Source organism: Triticum dicoccoides, chromosome 2B (genome assembly GCF_002162155.2).
Source record: "Triticum dicoccoides isolate Atlit2015 ecotype Zavitan chromosome 2B, WEW_v2.0, whole genome shotgun sequence".
Lineage (NCBI taxonomy): Eukaryota > Viridiplantae > Streptophyta > Magnoliopsida > Poales > Poaceae > Triticum > Triticum dicoccoides.
Window position 1 is genome coordinate 403985251 of NC_041383.1, and position 19205 is coordinate 404004455.

Below are 19205 nucleotides of genomic sequence, written 5' to 3' on the forward strand. Positions count from 1 at the left end.
GAAGGTTGTCAAACTTAGTTTGAAGTCTCTGAAGATTATCTGTCAGAGTCTTGGTTCGATTCAATTCCTCACCCAAAAGGTCATCGCTTTTGTCTAGTTGATTTTGAATCTTTTCTAAAGCCTTCTGCTGTTTAACAACAATTTTAGCAAGTTTCGAGTAGCTAGGCTTGATATTGTCATCAGATTCATCCTCACTAGAGTCAGAGGGGGAATGTTTGAGTACCTTGGCACCTTTTGCCATGAAGCAGTGGGTGGGAGTGTAGTCATCGAAGCTTTTGTCAGCAGAGTTGGGGAGGTCATTTTCTTTAGTGTTGAAGATGGATTTGCTGACGTAAGCGGTAGCGAGAGCTAAGCTTGCCACACCAGAGTCGGATTCCACAGATTCCTCCTCCTCCACATTGTCCTCAGATTCAGCTTCAGAGTCCATTTCCTTGCCAGTGAATGCCCGGGCCTTCTTGGAACTGCTCTTCTTGTGAGGTGAAGACTTTGAAGATTTCTTATTCTTCTTTGAGTCATCAGAATCGACATCTTAGTATTCTTTTTCTTAGATTCCTTTTCCCATAGAGGACAATCAGACATGTAGTGACTAGGTTTCTTGCATTTGTGGCAAGTTCTCTTCTTGTAGTCACGAGACGAGGAATCATCATTTCTTGAAGACTTTCCAAAGCGACTGCGGCGAGAGAACTTCTGGAATTTCCTGACGAGCATAGCTAGCTCCTGACTCAGTTCTTCAGGATCACCAAGGCTGCTACCAGAGTCTTCAGCTTCAGACTCAGAGACTGCCTTGGCCTTCAGTGCACGTGGTCTTCCGTAGCTTGGTCCATAGAGATCTCTCTTCTCAGCAAGCTGGAACTCATGAGTATTTAGCCTCTCAAGGATATCAGCGGGATCTAGTGACTTGTAATCAGCTCGCTCTTGAATCATCAGTGCAAGATTGTCGAATGAAGAATCAAGTGATCTCAGCAATTTCTTCACCACCTCATGGTCGATGATGTCAGTGGCACCAAGTGATTGAAGCTCATTTGAGATGTCAGTGAGGCGATCGAAGGTTTGCTAAACATTTTCATTGTCGAGTCTTTTGAAGTGATTGAAGAGATTGGGAAGAACATCAACTCTGGAGTCACGTTGAGTTGAGACTCCTTCGTTGACCTTTGACAGCTTGTCCCAAATCAGCTTGGCAGTTTCTAGGGCACTCACTCTGCCGTACCATCCTTTGCTCAGATGGCCACATATGATATTCTACGCTTGAGAATCGAATTGCTTGAATCTCTTCACATCAGCGGCATTCACAGACGGAGTTACTGAAGGAACGCCATTTTCCGCAACATACCCGAGATCGTTATCAATTGCCTCAAGATGCATACGCATCTTGTTCTTCCAGTAGGGGTAGTCCATCCCATCAAAGGTAGGACACCCAGCCGAGACCTTGATCATACCTGCAGTCGACATAACTAAAGTTCCAGGCGGTTAAACCAATTGAAAGTGCATTACGTCGACTAGAGGGGGTGAATAGGCGATTTTTATGAATTCTTCATTGAGGAATTTCAGGTGAGCAAATTCCTAAGCGAAGAACTACTTGCAGCGGAATAAGTACTCAGGTATAAGTATAACAAAGCAACAACATAGTCATCATGGTGAAAGAAAGACAAAACACAGAGTACAGAAAGCGTAAACACATGATAGGCAGGATGAAGACAAACTGACTGAAGAAATAGGATTGAGGAATTAGAGAAAATCTTCAGTCAATGTCTTCAAACAGTAATGATCAGGTTCATCAACACATAACTGAGGAAATGAAAGGGTTGAGGAAATAGAACCAGTAGGCTTGGTGAATACAATGATTTGGTAGACCAGTTCCAACTTCTGTGACAGTTGTACGTCTGGTTGGAGTGGCTGAGTCCTTAAACTCGAGGACACATAGTCCCGGACACACAGTCCTCACCGTATTCTCCTTGAGCTAAGATCACACAGACCTCGCCCAATAGTAGTGGTAAGTCTTCACAGGTGACTTCCAAACCTTCACAGACATGGTCACTCGGCAATCCACAATTCCTCTTGGATGCTCAGACCATGACGCCTAACCGTCTAGAGGATACATAGTCCTCAAAGGTAACAAGCGTCGGTTCCACACAGGAACAATCTCTTTAGTGATGCTCAATCACTTTGGGGTTTGTAGGTTTGGGTTTTGGATTTGGGTTTTCCTCACTTGATGATTTTCGCTCAAAGTCCTCGGAGGAGTGGGATGCTTTTAGTTGACAAGTGTTAGTTTCTCTTGGAGCAGCCAACCAGCTAGTGGTTTTAGGGGGCAGCTATTTATAGCCTAGGGAGCAGCCCGACATGATAAAACTTAAATGCCCTTCAATGATATGCCCGTTAGGTGGTAGGATATTTTGGGACAGCTGGTGCGCGGCACTGCAACGGTCAGATTTGAGGTTCGAATTCCTCAGGGCTATCATGTTCCTCACTATGTAAGTAATTCGCACTAGCAAATTCCTAACTCCTCAGTCAGAACAAATTCCTCAGAGACCAGAAGATCTTCGTCTCTGTCACTGAAGAAATTGACTGAACTGATATGCGATTTCCAATGGCTTCACCCGAATGGTGGTTAGGTATAGGATTTTGAGATGAGCATCACTTGGAAATCAGTTTCCTTAGTTTTACCTCGACCCCCTTTAACAGTATGGTGTTTCCTATGACTCAAGAAGAAGAAAAAGAAACTACGAAAACAAAAGTCTTCATGCTTCAGATTCCTCGTATGAATATCCAAGTCTTCAAGGTCACACCAATTTCTTCACTTTCAAAGTCTTCAGGAGAACCAAAGTCTTCAGTCGAAGACATTCATTTTTAGGGGTCGACTTTCACTGTAAAGATCAAACTCCTCATTGACTTATAGAGCCTGTGTACACTCACAAACACATTAGTCCCTTAACCTATAAGTCTTCAATACACCAACATCACTAAGGGGCACTAGATGCACTTACACATGCCACAATAAAGAAAATTACATTCATAAATATGTTAGGTAGCAGTCCACATCAAAAATTCTGTTTTTATCATTTACCTACTAGAGGACGAGCAGGAATTAAACTTGGGGATGCTTGATACATCTCCAACGTATCTATAATTTTTTATCGTTCCTTGCTATTATATTATCCGTTTTGGATGTTTAATGGGCCTTAATATGCTCTTTTATATTATTTTTGGGACTAACATATTGATCGGAGGCCCAGTGCGAGTTTCTTTTTCTTTTTTGCCTATTTTAGAGTTTTGCAGGAAAGGAATACCAAACGGAGTCCAGACAGAATGAAACCTTCGCGATGATCTTTCTTGGACTGAAAGCAAACCAGAAGACTTGGAGTTGAAGTCAGAAACGCCGCGAGGCGTCCATGAGGCAGGAGGGCGCGCCCAGGGGGGTAGGCGCACCCCCACCCTTGTGGGCCCCTCATAGCTCCACCGACGTACTTCTTTTGCATATATATACTCTTATACCCTAGAACCATCAGGGAGAGCCACGAAACCACTTTTCCACCGCCTCAACCTTCTGTACCCGTGAGATCCCATCTTGGGGCCTTTTCCGGTGATCTGGCAGAGGGGGAATCGATCATGGAGGGCTTCTACATCAACACCATTGCCTCTCCGATGAAGCATGTGTAGTTTATCACAAACCTTCGGGTCCATAGTTATTAGCTAGATGGCTTATTCTCTCTCTTTGGTTCTCAATACCAAGTTCTCCTTGATGTTCTTGGAGATCTATTCGATGTAATACTCCTTTGCGGTGTGTTTGCCGAGATCCAATGAATTGTGGATTTATGATCAAGATTATCTACGAATATTATTTGGTTCTTCTCTGAATTCTTATATGCATGATTTGATATCTTTGCAAGTCTCTTCGAATTATCTGTTTAGTTTGGCCTACTAGATTGATCTTTCTTCCCATAGGGGAAGTGCTTAGCTTTGGGTTCAATCTTGCGGTGTCCTTTCCCAGTGACAGTAGGGGCAGCAAGGCATGTATTGTATTGTTGCCATCGAGGATAAAAAGATGGGGTTTATATCATATTGCTTGAGTTTATCCCTCTACATCATGTCATCTTGCTTAATGCTTAACTGCATTCTTATGAACTTAATACTCTAGATGCATGCTGGATAGTGGTCGATGTGTGGAGTAATATTAGTAGATGCTGAATCGTTTTGGTCTACTTGACATGAACATGATGCCTATGTTCATGATCATTGCCTTATATGTCTTCATAATTATGCGCTTTTCTACCAATTGCTCGGCAGTAATTTGTTCACCCACCGTAATACATGCTATCTTGAGAGATGCCACTAGTGAAACCTATGGCCCTCGGGTCTCTTTTCCCTTGTATTGCATCTCTTTAAATCTTGTTTACTATTTTGCAATCTTTACTTTCCAATCTATACAACAAAAATACCAAAAATATTTACTTTATTATCTCTATCAGATCTCACTTTTGCGAGTGACCGTGAAGGGATTGACAACCCCTTTATCGCGTTGGTTGCAAAGTTCTTGATTGTTTGTGCAGGTATTCGGTGACTTGTGCGTCGTCTTCTACTGGATTGATTCCTTAGTTCTCAAAACTGAGGGAAATACTTACGCTACTTTGCTGCATCACCCTTTCCTCTTCAAGGGAAAAACCAATGCAAGCTCAAGAGGTAGCAACTTGTGGATGGAATGAAGCTGTTGGCTTGCCTTTCTTGGGGCATTGTCTGGCGTAATGTCCGGTTTGTCCACAGTTAAATTAGGAATTGTTGCATTGACATTCTTCACATACCGGACTGGTCACGACATTCTTGACTTGAGTAGTGGTCTTGTTGACATTCTGCTACCAATTGGGTTTGTACTCAACCTGAGTCTGTTGCCAAGTACGGGCCTTCTGCACTAGTTGCATATCCTTCTTAGGCTTGAATTTGCGCTTTTGGTCATTATTAGCGGGCCTATTGTCGTGCATGAGCCTATTCTCCCTTTCTGCGATGAGGGCCTTATTCACCAGGGTTTGGAAAGCCAGGAAATCGAACATACTGAGAGTGCATCTGAGGTGTTGGTTCAGTCCTCCAAGAAATCTGTCAACCTTCCTTTCTTTTGTGGCCACATCATATAGATAATAGCGGGCCAAATGGTTGAACTTATTCAGGTACTCACTTACTGACAGGGTTCCTTGAGTGTGAGCGAGGAATTCGCGTTGCTTGATTTTCATAATTCCGGCGAGAATATGATACTTGCGGAAATGATCCTTGAATTTGGTCCAAGTAATCTCTTCGTCCGCGGGCGACATAGCCTTAGCATTATCCCACCATATAGCAGCAGCTCCTTCAAGATAATGTGTTGCGAATGGAACCTTGTCTCCTTCTACAGTATGAGCAATTTCCAGTTTCTTCTCAATAGTCCTCAACCAATCATCAGCTTCCAAAGGATCAATAACCTGACTGAAACTTGGAGGCTTGGTCCTCTGAAAATATGACAGCTTGGAGTAATGACCATTCTGATTTCCATTCTGTCCAACCATAGCTTGCACACTTCTCAATAGCTCTATCAGATCGTTGTTCCTTCTTTCTTCAAACATACGCATGATTTGCTCGTGGAGGGCAGATGTGGCGGTGGAGTTGGTGGTGGTTGGTACGGCTCCGCGGAATGCCCTGCTTGTCTTACGGAGCGACGAACAGGGACATCCTCACAAGCTTGGCTGCTGCTGCCTCCCCGCGTCATCCTATTATTTATTTTCCCAATAAAAAGCAACCGCAATGAGAAATATCCAAAAATGGGAGGAAAAGCCAGTGAAAATCCTAGAAGAAAGCAGGGAAAAGAAACCAAGAAAATAAAAAGGTTTCAACATAATTATACATAGACTCAACATGAAAGATAAACATCATGACGGGTTTGCTACCCTCATACATGAAACTAAGCATCATGACACGTACGGCTACATCCACACACCATCCCCATGACGAAGGTGATACTCTAGCGATCTAATGCTCAGTTGGCACTGCTGCGGGCTCCTCTCCTGAGCCGGACTCAGATCCTGAACTGATAGTAGAGACCTCCGGGTTAAAAGAGACACGACGGCGCTGCCTCGAGGACTCTCCCTCAGGGGCAGATGCAGGACGAGACCTAAGCATAGGGGTTGCAGGTGTAGTGACAAGGGAAACCCACGCAGCAGGGGCATTGCAAGGGGTCACTGCCAAAGGGTTAGTGGTACCCTGAGGAGTCACCGGGGTAACAGGGGCTGCAGGAACGTGTGGAGTGAAACCAACAGTAGGTAGAGGGTTCCTATTCCGAGCGGCGGCAAGGGCTATCCGGGCTCGGGCTAGCTCTTGGGCTAACTCATAGATCAGGAGATAACTGGTAGTGATATAGCGAGAAAGGTGGCTAGAAGGACGATCGCACGCCGGATCAATAAGAGGAAAATGAATACGCCCATTCTCGTGCAGAGATGGGTAGTAATAGAAACCTGGGTGGGTGTGCATGCTAACCTCATTGTGGCGCAAGTCTACAAGAGTCTCGATTGCAGCAAACTTGACCGCCTGAGATGGCGTAGAAGCAAAACCACCCTTAGAGGAACGAGTGTAAGCGCCGGAAGGGGAACTGTGGTGTAAAGTGACCTCCGCATAGTACTCATACAACGAACCGGACAGATGCTCCCGATACACCTGATACACTGGATCAGCACCCTCTAGGTAGAGTCGTTGCAACACATTCTGAAGCAGGTGCGGTGATGTGTACGGAGCTGGCTCAGGATGGTACAAGATCAGAACTGGAGCCATCTAAACTCACAACCATCAGACGGTTAGTAATAACAACATATAAAAATGCATGCAATGCAACAATCAATTTCTATGACTACCGGCACTCAGACGAAACTATCTACCGTTCAACTAACGCAATAACGGTCTAGCGTGTCCTACAATCAGCACGGCTCTGATACCAAGTGTTGTGGCACCCCGGCTTAGAGCAACCGCTTTACCTTGCATTGTCAGCCCAGAGATCAAGTCTTCTAGCATAATTCAGACCAACCGCTTAATTGATACTAGCGGAAGCATAAATCTGATATTACATTGAGATAAGAGGCCAAGCGGCACACGGTGTGTGGCTGAACAGTATGTACAATATTTAATGAACATGAAGGGGCCTCGATCACATAAACTATGCGGCAGTGGAACGACGACGAAGTGGAACTCCATAGCACAGGGACACCGACATGGACACGATCTAGACGTGGGAAGCTCTCCAATCCGATACAACTTGCCTGAAATCTGGCATGAGATGCCAGGTCAGTACATTGAATGTACTCGCAAGCTCACAACAAACATAAGCATAATGAAAATCAATATCATGACAATTATTCAGGTTAATGCAATGCAAGTAATGCTACTGATGCGGTGAAACCAACTTGTGCACTGAGTCCCTCAGACTCACTTACCAGACGGGTTACCTTGTAACCGAACGGTGATCATACCCGGATCACAACTGGAGCCAAACACTCATGATCATCTCAAGATCCCACAAATCATCACAAAACCAGTACCAACAATAAATATAGTGTGCAAGATTACTTATAAATGTTGATCCATGGTGTGACTTACTACCGAGTTGTATCCGTAACCGAGGACGCGGCTATCGATAGATTGAATACACTCTACAGATGTAGCACACTTTACCCACACCACATAACCCATGGCCTCGCACTCCCATTCGGGTGGACCAATGATGTTCCGACGAAACCCTTCCCTTGCCATGACACTCTCCCGGCCACTCTGACCAACTCCCTTTCAAGGCTAAGTCATGGGTGGCCCCGTGCCTACCAAAGGCATCAACGGCCACCACCGTGGCAAAAACGGTCCCAAACGGGGACAAGGTACCATAAAAACCAACAGGCACACAAGGTAATGTCTGCTTATCGGGCCAGGGTACCGCACGCCCATAACCTTCCCTCATTGGAGGCACCGGCGAGAGTCACGACAAAGGACCGAATCAAGACCTCCCCATAAAGGTAAATGTGGTTGCACTGAGGAAAACCCGATTTAGTGGCACCATGACTTGATCAACGTTATATTCAAGTTGGATTATGATCAGGTTTAACTTGAAAATAAAATCACTCGAAGTCATACGATGCCATGATCATGCAACTATTCGACATGCAAAACATACAACTCACATGAACGGATCAACCTCATCAAAAATGATTTTCTTCCACTACTCATCATCAAACCTTACTGATCCTATCTCACTGGTTATTATCATGCATCATTTTGATTAACTCATAATTTATATGAAAATCCAATTATCAAAAAGAAACTACCATTATTCTTTAAAGCAATTTCACATAGTTAAAACTTTATTCTACTTGACCAAACTAGTTCATGCATTCAACCAGTAATTTAAGCAAGCATTTTAAGCATGACAAAGTAACTAGCATTGAACCCTATTTATTTAACTAATTTAAATGCATGAAAATAGCTCATATTCAAGTAGGAAAATCATAGATTTGAAATGACACCATCCAAATGTTGGTGTGACTTGCCTTAGAGCAGAGGAGGTTCACACTCCTCCTGGTTATCTTCAAGACAAGTCTCTCCCTCTGAAAATATTTAAAAACCACAAAACAAAAAATCAAGAACCATTCTGAAAATCACCAGAAATTCTAGACAGCAAGGAAAAATCCACACTTTGGTGTGCTGCTAGAGCTCTTTGAAACAAACATAATGCAAAAAGAATCTACTCATTTGGACTTATAGGTTACAAGTTATCACTGGTCAAAGTTCTGGTCAAAATTTTGAATTTATTTGAATAAAACAGAAAGCCTGGGGGGGGGGTTGACATCGATGGCGTAAACACAGAATGCGCCTCCACTTGTACCACGTCGGGTGCGAGTGGAGAGGCTGACAACGGGGCCCACCAGTCAGGAGAGAGAGGGGGAGAGAGGAAACGGAGCACGGCGGCGCTCCGCCGGAGCTCACGCCGGCGAGGAGGGGCTCTTGGGCGAATCCAGAGGGATAGAAGTGGAGAGGGGGTCACGGTGCACCTACCTATACCCGTGGCTCGTCGGGGGATGGCCGGAGCTTCTCGAAATCATGCTCGTAAGCGGCGGTGGCGGTCGAGACTTGCCGGAGAGGAAGAAGGCCACGACGAGGGGCGACTCCAGGGGCTCCAATGCTTCGAGCCGACACCAGTGGACCTCCAATGATGCGTCTGAGGGGTTGGTTAAGCTCGAGCTGCTCTTGAATGGGGTGGAGGGGATGCAGGGGTCGCCGACGAGCTCTGGTCGGGGCAGCGGCCAGAGGCCTGCCCGGCCGGGCTATGGCTAAGCGACGGGGTCGTTGTGGTTGAGAGGTGCGGTGTGAGGCTTCGAAGCGGAGGGAGGGGCTCTATATATAGCCGGAGGAGGAGGGGGATACATGGCGCCGCCGGAGTTCTCTGGAAGCCAACGAGTGATGACTAATGTTGCCAGAGAGGGGTGGAAGAGCTCAGCAATCACGCGGGAGCTGTCCACGCTCACGGACGAGCACAAGAAGCAGGGGAAGAAGAAGACAGGGGCATGGGCGCACTATGGCTTTTGTCCGCGACGTGCCGGTTCTTGCTGCAGCGTCTCTGGCATCGGCAAGCGCCAAGGAGAGGTCAAGGGTGATGAGTCGAGGCTGGTGGCGCGCGCGACAGTCATCGGCGAGCTCTGGATCAAGCACACGCCAAACAGAGGCACTGGCGCGACACAGAGCGCGTCGAACGCATGCCAGCGCCCGTGTCCACACGCGGTCACCATGCTGGCATGGTAAAAACGATGCCCACGCTCGGCCAAACCTTGTCCGGGCTGTTGTTCGTGCAGTGTTAGGTCTAGGAAAGTTGAGAACTCAATGCCAGGCCGATTAGAAATGACTTAAGCTTGCTGGCAAGTTTCTGGTCAGAAACTTGGTTGCCAACTTTGGAGGGCTTCTAGAAGGCCATTAGGGCTGATCTCCTAGGGTTAAGGTTTACTTAGGAGGGTAATGAGGCTCAAGAAAAACCATCTCCATTGGATCAAAGAAAAATACACATGTTGTACAAAGTGCATTTTCGGGACAGAAGTGAAATGATTTTCTGTAGCAAAAATATTCCAAAAAGTCATGCAATATTTTTGCTCAGGGAGGTGGGCCAAGTTTCAAAGAATATTCAGGAATTATATCAAGATTTTTGGAGTAATAAAAATGAGGGTTGCTTTGTAGCATTAGTTTCTGAGATGAGTTTCAGAAGAGAAATTGAATATTTTCCTTTTATGAAAAATATTCATTGGGCCATTTTTTGGGGTTTCAGGGAAATGAGGTTGAATGAGAGATAGATGGGTCACTTGGGTGATAGTCAAGGGAATGCCCAAGTGATAAGTCCATTTGAATTGATTCCAAAAACTCAAATCCAAAGCAAGGGCAAATAAAGTCTGGAAAAAGAGAGAAGGCAAAATCCAGACTGTCATAGTGGCAGACGCTGGTGGCGGAGGTGATCGACCACATCTACGTCATTCTGGTACCAGCGGCCAGGCGAGCAGTGTCATTTGCGGCTGCAACGACGATCCGCGCAGCAACAAAAAGCTAAGTCACGCTGAAACTTTGAGTGATCCTTTTTCTAAGGCTATTTTCCTCCAAGTGTCTCGGATTTTGTATGGAAAACCTGCACGCAAAGGAATCATGCCACTATTGGCAGCGCCCTTGTTCTGTTTCGAGTCCGCTCAACAGCTCAACTGGCTGCGCCGAGAACGGCAAGGTGTCTTGCCCGACAGCGACACCCCCAAGCAGGCTGCTAAGGATCCGTTCCTCCGCCCACGGCAAGGCGGCAAGCCTATCCAACTAAGCGTAGGGTGTAGTACATAGAAAGAGAGATCAAACAAGAAAATAGCATGCATTCAGTTCAAAGCACAATAAAGGTATATTACATCAGTGATTGCCGCGGTTCTAACTTAAGATAAAATTGTATTGGGTACGAACTCGCACGGCAACAAGAAATGGAGCAGCTAATCCCGGCGCTGGCCCTCCAACCTCTTGACTCTGTCGACGTAGCTGATGATGGGCTCGATACGCTCCTCAAGCACCTTAAGGTCTGCATCCTCTGGCAAGCTATCAAGTGCGTTGGCGAAGTCGATGTTGGGGTTCTAGTACGCCACCTTGGTGAGAACCTTGATCAAGGCGCCCCGACAAAGCTTTCGGGCCTCATTGGACAGATGAGTGGCCCTGTTAGAGTGGAGCAGCTTCAAGGCGTCGAGGACGTGCTCGAAGAATAGGGTCAGCCTGGCATTGTCGGTCACATTCACCTCATGGGAGAATCTGAAGCTCGGCATGCCCATGACGGCCAGCTGCGTGGTGAGCTTCTCCGCCACGTCGACAAGGCGGCTGGTCTAGAGCTTCGTGTTGTCCACAAGGTCATTGTGGGAGGTGGCAGCATTCAGCAGCAGCTGTCTCTCGTTAGCGAGATCCTTGATCAGGGTCTTCTCACGGGCACTGGTCTCCGAGAGCGTCCTCTCCAAGGTCTCCAGCTTCAGCTATAGATCGGCGATGGATTTGTTGGCCTCGGAGAGCAGCTTGGTCTTGTGGGAGATGGTGACCTGCAATTTTGCCAAAGTGCGGGCAGTCATGTCCCTGTCCTTCTTCAGCTTAGAGATCTCCTACCTCAGCTCCTCCAGCTCCAGCTCCAGCTTCTCCACCTTGTCCGCCAGCTCATTCTTGGCGGCCTCTGTGGCTTCAGCCCCGTCGACGACCTCCAGCTTGCCGGCATGGTCCCGGGCCAAAGCATCAAGTGCTTCTTTGTGCTCCTGCTTCAGCACCTGGGTCTGTTGCGCGACAAGCTTTTCAACTTCTTCGTCCTTGGCGCGAAGCTTGGCGGCGAGCGCCACTTCACAGACAACCAAGTCCCCTTCTTGGACGTCAAGCAGGAAGCGGCGCTGCGTCTGATCAGCTTCGTCCTTGGCAGCCTGTGCCTTCGCCACCTCTTGGGCCTTATCAAAGTTAGCTTGCTTTAGGAGGAGCTCTTGCTGGCGCTCGCCCAGCTGGTCCTGGGTGGCCTTCAGATCCTGCCGGGCCTCAGCAAACCAGACTTTCATCTGAGCGACGCACTCCTGAAAGTCTGCCTCTGCCTTGTCCACGGCGGCCATCCTGGAGTCCGCCTTATCCTTGTGGGCGTGGTAGAGCGCCTGGAGCTTCTGAAAGTTGGCACTCATGGCCTAAAGGAGTTGATCTTCTTTGGAACCGCTGCTGCTGGCGCTCGGTTCGTCGACAACATAGAGCCCGGCAGCAGCGAGTACCTCATCGTCAAACACCTCCCCTTCGGCTGGCGCCTCGGTGCTCGCCATCCCTGGGAGGCTGACGAACAGATCGTCACCCACCTTGAAGTACTTGCTCGGGGCAAGGGCTGAAGAGGAAGAGGGTTGGTCATCGACCACCTCCTCCCCGGCAGGCTCCTTAGCAGCCTCCTCAGTGGCGGCCTTGCCGGCCTCCCCGACAGCCCCTTGGCGGCCTCCTCGGCAGCGGCCTTGCTGGCCTCCCCAGCAGACCCCTTGGTGGCCTCCTCGACGACAATTTTGGTGGCCTCGGCCTCGGCGTCCTTGGCGGTCTCCTTGATGACTGCATCGACGTCCGTCTGGTCCACCAGGGGAGGATCTGGAGACCAAAACGGAGAGTAAGGCAGAGCCAAAACCAAAGTTCAAGATGAAGAAAAGAAAGAAAATCACATGGAAAAGGTGGCAAGGGGCGAGAGGCAAGCGGCTTACCTGTGACGAGTGGAGAGGAAGTGTTTCCCTCCTCGGCAACATCCCTTGCTGGGACAAAATCACCAGCGCCTGTGCCCACCACCTCTTCCTCCATGCGCGTGGGCTTGTCGATGGATGCCCTTGCCGGGGACACCCCTCTAGTTGGCGTGGTTGACGGGGGCGGCGTGTTAGGGATGGCCCTCAGTGGCTCCTCCTATTGCTGCTCTCCTCCTGCGAACCAGGCAAGGTTAGCACTAAAGATATGCACTCCAATGCCCGCCGGTGGGAAATGGATAACGAACTCACGTTGGGGGCTAGAATGGGGCCTGCACTGGGGGCTGGTCTCCGGGCTGATGAAGATCACCCTCGGCGCACGTGAAGTGGTTGTTGAGCGATCATCGCCCGTCGGGGCCCTAGCTCTCTTCACCACCCTCTGAGCCAGCGTCTTTGTGTCCCTGCGAAGACAAGATCAAGTCAAGATAAAATGATCTAGATAAAGGATCGGGAAATGAATGGGGAGGCGAGGTGCTCACTCGTCTTCCTCTTCTGGCTTTCTCTTATTCTTTGGGCTGAAGGACCCAAGGTCAAAATAGGCCACCGGGATGGTGTCTGCAAAGGGAGGAGGAGGAGACGGGTTCCTTGGGCGCTGGGTCGAGGAGGAGGCGGCGGCGCGCTTGGTCGAGGAGGAGGCAGCGACCGCAGCTTTCTTCGCCGCCGCAGCTTCCTTCACCACTTCCATGGCCACGCGCCTCGTCTGGCGCATGGGTTGCGCCTGAGCCTCTTGCTGCTGCATGGCCTTGCCGGGCCAGACTGGCTCCCCGGAGCTGGCCCGCTGCAGGACGCGCTTCTTCGAGTCTAAAGGCTCGTCCGCCTCGGACGCTTCCTCAGCCGCCTCCTCGACCGCCTCCTCGCCCGTCTCCTCGGCCGTTTCTTCAACAAGAGGAGCCCCGGCACTGGTGCCGCTGGGCCCCTCGGTGGACCCTGACCACTCAGCAAAATTATTCTCCTCTTCGGCCTCCTTGGCCTTGTCCTCCACTGCGCCAAGGCTGCTGGCCTCCTCGACAAGTGCCGCCTCTTCCACCCTGGTGGCAATGTACTCCGTCTCTTCCTCAGTGGTGGGGCGGATGAGCTGCGGCTCAGCACAGACATACGTCTCCGACAAGTTGTGAAAGAACTTTTGCACTATCTCTGCTTTTGGCTTGACCCAGGTCGAGTCAAGGCCATGCGTGTTGAACACCGGCATCATGGCGATGATAGCGGTCAAGCAAGAATTGTTGCTCAACGGGACCACCCCCGCTGGAAACTTGAACGGATTGTCAACCTTGCCGATCTTGGCATCCTTGCCGGACTTCTCGGCCTTGCCCGCCTTGTCGACCTTGAGCTGGAAAAGCCTCTGGCAGAGATGCGCATGTTGTATTACCGTAAAGTTATAATTCAGGCCAGGGCAGAGCCTCATGATGTCTGCCGCATTCTTGAAGTCCCAGGCCGGCCTCCTCTAATTGTGCAGAGGAGCAATACCGCGGTAGATGAAATCGACCCGATCATCTCGAGTGTGAGCCCAGCAGAGGTGAGGCTATGGATCCTAGTGGTGGCGACTATGAGCTTCTCGTCGTTAGTGTCGAGGTTGCCCCAGTCACTGCCGCTGGTCGGCGGCCTCCGACTGACCTGTCAGAAGTCCTGTGGATCTTTATCCTCGATCCAGCACAACCTACCTCGCCATTCGTCCCACTTATACTTCGTGGAACCCTCCAGGTACGTGCCCTTGCTCAAGGCCCTCGAGATCCAAGTGACGCAGCCGGAGATGGCGCCCCTTGCCTGGATGCGAGGGATGAAATAGTGGCGGAAGAGCACCGTGTTGGGATGCACCCCTGTGAAGCCCTGGCAAAGGTGGGCTGTCGGTGTCAAAACCGGCAAATCTCGGGTAGGGGGTCCCGAACTATACGTCTAAGGATCGAAGGTAACAGGAGGCGTGGGACACGGTGTTTACCCAGGTTCAGGCCCTCTTAATGGAGGTAATACCATACTTCCTACTTGATTGATTTTGATGAGTATAGGGGTTACAAGAGTTGATCTACCTCGAGATCGAAATGGCTAAACCCTAGATGTCTAGCCTGTATGATTGTGATCGCCCCTAAGGACTAAACCCTCCAGTTTATATAGGCACCGGAGGGGACTAGGGTTGTACAAAGTTAGTTTACAGAGGAAGGAAACTACACATCCAGACACCAAGCTTGCCATCCATGCAAAGGAGAGTCCCATCCGGACATGGGAGAAGACCATCTATCTCGTATCTTCACGACCCATCAATCCGGCCCATGTCACATAGGACAGCTCCCCGAGGACCCCACAGTCTAGGACTCCCTCAGTAGCCCCTGAACCGGGGTTCAATGGCGATGTATTCGGCGCACAGATTGTCTTCGGCATTGCAAGGCAGGTTCCTTCTCTGAATACTCCAATGCAGTCCTCCACACAAAATAGTTGTATCCGGCTCTTTTAAATAATTATAGCCTTAAGCTATAAGGGCAAAAATATTCGAAACGAAGTAAGACACATCCATTGGTGATTTTTGTGGCAAGGGGTTATGTCCTGGCCCTATTATTATGCTGAACCGTTTCACAGCCTTTGCTTCGTGTTTTGAGGCACGGCCATATGCACATATTGTCAAAGCAGAGATCGCGTCCCCTTGTCACGAGATTCTCATCAATAGGGGTTTGGGTAATCCAACTGTGCCGTTCACATGTCCCCTTTGAAATAGGCGAGATTTAAGGCTTGCGAGTGGGTGCTTGACATCCACTGCCTCTATAAGAAGATAAGGATCTGTGTTTTTACCCCACGTCTTCTTCCTCCTCATCCCATCTGCCATTCGAGCTCCAGCGCCCAAGTCCCTATCTTTTCCATTGCCACCAAACACCCCAGCCATGTCCAGATCTGGAGTGCATGGCAAGTGGATGGCTTCCTCAATTACAGAGGAGAACATCAAGGAGCTCCGGGAAGTTGGGTACCTGGCCACGAATATAATCCATCGACTCCCTGCAAAAAAGCAGATCATTCCCACTCCAAAGCCTAATGATATGGTAGTGTTCATCCCCCATTTCCTTCGTGGACTAGGGTTTCCCCTCCATCCTTTCGACCGTGGTCTTATGTTTTACTATGGGTTAGATTTTCATGATCTAGCCCCAAATTCCTTCCTCAAACTTTCGGCGTTTATCATCGTGTGCGAGGCATTCCTCCGCATCCCTCCCCACTTCGGCCTATGGCTCAAAGTCTTCAATGTGAAGCCAAAGGTGGTCGAAGGCCAACACGTAGAGTGCGGCAGCGCCATGGTGAGCAAACTCCCCAACGTCACCTGGCCAAAGGGAACCTTTGTGGAGTCCATCAAGGGACGGCAACAGGGGTGGTTCTATATCACGGAACCCCGCGATTCCACATGGGCCGCCGCTCCTAAGTTCAAGTCTGGGCCCCCGATGCGGCTTACATCCTAGCTCAATAAGGGCCTAGATTGGGAGTCGCCTGACAAGGTGACGATGTTGGAGAGCCGCGTCAAGGGTATGATAAACAAGAACACCAGCCATGCCAGCGTGATCCAGGTGATGCTTTTTTGCCCGATTCTCCCTGCAACGGTTCTTCGGCACAATGCACGAAGACATATGGAAGTTGCCCTTCAAGGCTCAAAAGTTGTGGCCGGAAACGACCGAAGACTGCGGCCTCGACTGCGCTCGCCCGGCTACTCCTGTAAGTTTTATGATGACTTTAATTTGCAAATCCAAGGAGTATATTGAACTTTCTTACTCCCACAGGTCTGGACAAAGAAGGCGGAGCAGATCAAATGTCCGGCTCCGCTGCCCGAAGACCAGTCCACCCCTTTGCTGACGAAGATGCTGGTTCCGGCACCATATCAGGCGCCGGAGAAGAAGGCCAAGGAGAAGGGCGAGGAGGCCAGAAGTGGCCTCCGCCGTAAGGGTGCTTCGGACGCCGTGTCCGAAGACACCGAGTGCTCCTCCTCTCATGAAGAAGATGTAGAGGAGGAAGAGAGCAACTCCCCCCTTAAGGGGGGAAAGAAGAGAAGGGCGGCTTCCATGGATCTAGAGGCGGAAGCGTCCAAGAAGGGGAAACCCTCCCTTTCGGATGACTCTGAAATGGATGCCGAAGCCATCCCCAAGTGGCACACGAGGCCAAAGCCCCTGGCCAGATCGTAAGTATCAAAAGAAACCTTTCATATATCCGATTTCATGCCTTGTAGTTCTAATATATTGAATTACATATTGTAGCCCGGCTCGTGATCTCCCTCGACGATCATCGTCAACTGGGAACTCGCTAGGGCCAACGCTATGGACAACACTGAAGTGCTGCCCCGAAGAACCTCTCCAAGTCACAGGGAAGTGCGGGAGGCCATGAAGGTGGCGACGGAGGATAATACATCTGTCGCCGAAGAGAGGGGGAAATCAACCCCCATAGAGACCGGCGACGGGGGCCATGCTCAATTCGGCCCCCAACCCAATATTATTCTGGATACCCATACGGCTCCAGAATCGGGCCAGCAGCCTCCTTCAAGAGAAGGGGGTGCGCCATCTCCACCGGCGTCCTCTATCAACCCGAAGGCGTCGGACACTCTGGTGGAAGCGCTTCAGAGTGCTTCCATTGTGGAGGAACACCATTCCCTTATGGGTACGGTGATTGATAGCATCTGTGACCGTGTCAAGGTGCAGTGGGCGAAGATGAATGCCACCAGTCTTGCAACCGAGGGACCGCCCGCGGGCAAGGAGCATCGTGTGCCGGAGAGATACTTCAACGACGTCCTTGAAGGATCCCGCATTATAGAGGGCCTATGTTTGAAGGACACCATTTTTGAATGAATGTATCTGTGCTGCATGCCCAAACTTTGTATAATGAAAACAGGCGTTTATACCATTTTAGTCTTGTTTCATCTGAAATTATTTATCCTCTGTTGCAGCCGTTTATTGAATCTGAGAGTTGGCCAGTCGTCGGCTTCAGCCCCTCATGTAGATACTACGGGGGTGTTCAGAACAGCACAAAAACACACTTAACCCAATGACTTGGTCCTTGAAGGAGGTGCTGGTGCGGTGAACCAGGCAATCAGACTATATGGCTTTATCGCTCTCACTTAGCCATAGGAGTTTGACAATAAGATTGTAGGCGCAGCCCCTGGTATTGTTCAGTGATCCAAACTTAGGTGCTATAGACACCTGACTATATAAAAACCATTCCTTCGTGTGAAACGGAAAAAATCACAAGAGATTTATACCGAGTCACCGAATAGCTGACTAGCTCTCGCCGCATCATGACAGTCAGTTTTAGGCTTTCTCTACTGAGGTGTTTATCCGGCTAACCAGAAACACAATCACAGTAGTTCTCCCTTTACTTCCTTAGCCGAACAATCAGAACGTAAGGTAGTAACCACAGGAGCCGGGCAACCCAACTATTGACCCAAGACATGATTCGGAGCCGATGCATATAATGCTAGATTCGGGATGCCGAATTGTACTGTAAAAGTGTTCGGACTTATGGTATATTTAAGAAATGTACGTGGCTGAATGGAGCCCCTGGCGATTTAGGTTGTGCCGAGGTGTACATGACAATCAGACGCTTATGGTATATTTAAGAAATGTACGTGGCTGAATGGAGCCCCTGGCGATTTAGTTCGTCTGAGCAGTGCATGGTAGCCACTATGAAAAGGGACAATGTCGAAGATCAAGTCTTCGCTTTGGAAGTTGTTTGGCGAACCAAAGACGACTTCCAATGTGACTGAGCCCGTGCAGCGGGCCTCTACACCCGGTATTACTCCTTTAAAGGTAGTTTTGGTGGGCTTGATTCTTGACGAGTCAATACCCATTTATCGGATTGTGTCCTGATAGAGCAGGTTAAGACTGCTGCCGCCGTCCATGAGGACTCTCGTGAGGTGGAATCCATCGATAATTGGGTCGAGAACTAATGCGGCTGAACCTCCATGACGGATACTGGTCGGATGGTCCCTGCAATCAAAGGTGATCGAGCATGCTGACCATGGGTTGAATTTTGGGGCGACTGGCTCTATCGCATAGACGTCCCTTAACGCGCGCTTGCGCTTCCTTTTGGGGATGTGAGTAGCATATATCATGTTCACCGTCTTGACCTCAAGGGTAAATTTCTTCTATCCTCCTATGTTCGGTGGGCGAGGCTCCTCGTCATCATCCTCACTGGGCGACCCTTTCCCCGTGTGCTCGGTGTTTAACTTGCCAGCCTGTTTAAAAACCCAACAACTTCTGTTGGTATGGTTGGCGGGCTTGTCCGGGGTGCCGTGAATTTGGCAAGGTCGATCGAGTATTCGGTCCAGGCTAGATGAACCATCTTTGTTTCTTTTGAATGGCCTCTTTCGCTGACCGGGCTTGGAGCCACTAAATCTGGCATTGATCGCCGTTGCTTCAGCATTGTCAGTGTTGCTACGACGCTTATTTTTGTTGCGTCGGGGCCTGCCGTTTCTGCTCCTTG